This window comes from Capra hircus (assembly GCF_001704415.2).
Source record: "Capra hircus breed San Clemente chromosome X unlocalized genomic scaffold, ASM170441v1, whole genome shotgun sequence".
NCBI lineage: Eukaryota > Metazoa > Chordata > Mammalia > Artiodactyla > Bovidae > Capra > Capra hircus.
Window position 1 is genome coordinate 32,337,900 of NW_017189516.1, and position 3,790 is coordinate 32,341,689.

Genomic DNA, 3,790 nt, shown 5'->3' on the forward strand with positions numbered 1-3,790 from the left:
AAGTGTATCTACAATTTTCTATTACAGATTCACTTTTAAAAAGTTTTCTGTGACATTACAGCAAGCTTTTCTTTTTCAGACAGAGGAATATTCCCAAATTCTTCCTCAAGTGAAAATAAAAACTCCACTCTAGTAAATGGCAATACCTGAAATTACAGTAAACCAGGCACTTGAAAGGATAGTCAGGAAGTCTTCCAACAGTTTATTAGAAAGAATGTAGACATTTAAAAAAAATTCCCCATTGCCATGAACATATATTGAGGTTTTCAGCCCAGGTACAAGCTGAATCAAAAAAAAAGGAAGAAAGAGAGGAATGAAAAAAATCCAATAGTGCATTAACATTTTTCCCACTCATTTGTCATAATGACAGTGCAAATACAAATTTGGTCTAAATGTACAGACTCTCAAGCAACAATGTACAGCCTTTCTTCATCCTCTGTGCTAAGAAATGTAGAAGTTTAAGTATCAAGCAATACCAAATGTACAGGCTTCAAAACCATCAAGTTACAGCATTCGCTAGTTTTAGCCAAGATACATCTGGAACACTGACAAATGATCACTTGTGCACAATAATGTGAAGCAAATTTTTTGAAAAATAAAACTTTAGTGAAATAATTCTGAAAGATATACCAGAGAAACAACATGTTACTAAAGTATCAACCAATTGTTTCAGCCACTTTTGAGTCCATGTTCTAAAATCTAAAATTTAGTTCCTTTCCCTAAGCTAAGTGCTTCCTATCATGTCAGTATCTAGGCTGTGAAGTAAAGGGGACTTTGGTGAAATGTTTTTATTTATCACAACTGCTTTATCAATTGCCTAGGACCTCAACAGCATCATGGAAAAAATGGTGGCGGTTTAGTCACTCAGTTGTGTCCTGACTCTTGCGACCTCATGGACTGCGGCCAGGATCCTTTGTCCATGGGGATCTTCCTGATCCAGGGATTGAACCCAGGTGTCCTGCATTGCAGGCAGATGCTTCACCAACTGAGTCACCAGGGATGCCCCAAAATTGCCCAGTACAATGTTACATATCAACCCTTAGTGAAGCCTTAAAAAACCAAACAGGTTGAAAAATGGGTTATAGGAGGCAAATATAATATCTGCCTTGAGAGCTAGCAACTCAGGAATTCTCTCAATTACAGAATCTTGCAGAGAAGTTATTTTTCTTTCTCAAAACCCAGTGATGACAACATTCCTTACTCCAGATCTGGCAATTTTTTTCATCACTTTCTTGTGAATCATCACCTGCTCCATCTACTTCTGATTAATCTACATTCTCATCACCACCCATGTTGTTCATCTCAGAGAAATGATCAAAATTAGACATGTCTGCAACTGAATCACCTGCAGAGTCTTTCCAATTATTGAAGTTCACACTAAGCCAATTAAGCTTTGCCCTCTCTTTTGTTAACCTTGGCCATGACTGGCCAGATTCTCCTTTTCACAATATAAAATTGATCTGTCCATTCTTTTATGCTTGGAATCATTTGGATCAATACAGTGAAGAATATCAATTTCATTTAAATGTTTAAAATGATCAGTTCCTCCAAGACAACTGAATGTAAGTTTGGAGTTCTCAAAATTTACATTAACATCTTGACTGTCTTCAACACAAAATTCAGTGAAGACATAGTTCCTTTGATCGTACCACTTTGGAGAAGCAGGCTGTATCATGAACAGGGCAGGGGCACTGACTAACGGGTGGGTGAGCCTCTCCAGTGGCCTGGAAATGGAGGTTTTCTCCTCAGTGAATTTTAATACAGCCAGAGTTGAGATGCACTGTTCCAGCCCCATGCCACTTCCCAAGGCCCAGCCCTGATCAACTCCCAATCAGGTTATTGCAGGTACCTCCTAACTCTTTTCTTGTTTCCGTTTTGTACATAATTTTCTTTATTTATCTAGGCTATGCTGGGTCTTCATCGCTGTGCAGGCTTTTCTCTAGTTGTAGTGCTGGGCCTCTTGTTGCAGTGCCTTCTCTTGTTGAGGATCACAGGCCCTAGGGTGTGTGGACTCAGTAGTTGCGGCACATGGGGTTGATAGTTGAGGTTCCTGGGCTCTGTAGCATGTGCTCAGTTGTTCCATGGCATGTAAGAGATTCTTCCTGGACCAGGGATCAAACCCTTATCTCCTGCATCGGCAGACAGATTCTTTACCACCAAGCCACCAGGGAAGCCCCTCTCTTCCTGTTTCTAGTCTTTCTCTTCTGCAACCTCCACTCCTGCATACTGCTTCCCAAATTTCTTTGGGAAGTAACTGCTGAAACATGGGTCAGATCACATCACTCCCATACTGCCTAAACAAGAGAGTCAAACTTGGCCTGAGCAAGATCCTCCTCCAACCAACATTTCTGCATCCTTTCCTCCTCTGGGTCTTCCACTGCTCAAAGACTATCACTATCCTCTTCTTACTTTGACTTCTATTTCAATTACTGTGGGGCCCTAAATGGGAAACCTTAAAAAGATAGGTTAGCTTTGCGGTTGGAAACTAAGATGGCACACCTGGCGCAAGAGATAGGGGCGTGGTCTATGTTAAAGTTTTTGATTGGCTCTCTTGATTTCCCTGCACGTGGACAGCGCGTGATCACCATAGACTCCTGTTATAATGAAGGCACATGACGATTTGACCTTTAACGTGATTGGTGCAACTATGGCACATGACGATTTGACCTTTAACGTGATTGGTGCAACTATAGAAAGTCCCTCGCAAAACCCCCCTGCTTGCCTATATAAACCAAGAGTTTGCGGCAATAAAGTGGAACTGCTTAGATGGAACCCCTGTTGCGGCTGACTGTCTCTTGCTAGCAGAGGGGCTGGGTTGGCGGACAGCAGGCTCACTTTTCCTCGGGACCCCTCAGCTCTTTTCACTGCCTCTCTTTTTCTGCGGAGCGCCCCCCGCAGAAACCACATCCTCCTATCAGTCAACAATTGTCTATTGAGTGGCTACTATATACCACCCATCTACTCAGAACATTTTTTGAATGGCTACTGTATCTAGGTATTGGGGATATGGCAGTGAATAAGCTTATTTAACTTATATGCAGAGTGCATCATGAGAAACGCTGGGCTGGAAGAAGCACAAGCTGGAATCAAGATTTCTGGGAGAAATATCAGTAACCTCAGATATGCAGATAACACCACCCTTATGGCAGAAAGTGAAGAAGAACTAAAGAGCATCTTGATGAAAGTGAAAGAGGAGAGTGAAAAAGTTGGCTTAAACCTCAACATTCAGAAAACTAAGATCATGGCATCTGGTCCCATCAGTTCATGGCAAATAGATGGGGAAACAGTGTCAGACTTTATTTTATTGGGCTCCAAAATCACTGCAGATGGTGACTGCAGCCACAAAACTAAAAGACACTCCTTGGAAGGAAAGTTATGACCAACCTAGATAGCATATTAAAAAGCAGAGATATTGCTTTGCCAACAAAGGTCCGTCTATTCAAGGCTATGGTTTTTCCAGTAGTCATGTATGGATGTGAGAGTTGGACTGTGAAGAAAGCTGAGTGCCGAAGAATTGATGCTTTTGAACTGTGGTGTTGGAGAAGACTCTTGAGAGTCCCTTGGACTGCAAGGAGATCCAACCAGTCCATCCTAAAGGAGATCAGTCCTGGGTGTTCATTGGAAGGACTGATGCTGAAACTCCAATACTTTGGCCACCTCATGTGAAGAGTTGACTCATTGGAAAGACTTTGATGCTGGGAGGGATTGTGGGCAGGAGGAGAAGGGGATGACAGAGGATGAGATGGCTGGATGGCATCACCGACTCGATGCACATCAGTTTGGGTGAACT

The 3,790-nt window shown here is 42.2% G+C and overlaps 1 pseudogene; it reads right to left on the minus strand.

The window, feature by feature from the left end:
* Positions 1-1,197: 1,197 nt before the first annotated feature.
* On the minus strand, positions 1,198-1,795 carry LOC102182022 (annotated as a pseudogene).
* Between the last annotated feature and the right edge of the window lie 1,995 nt (positions 1,796-3,790).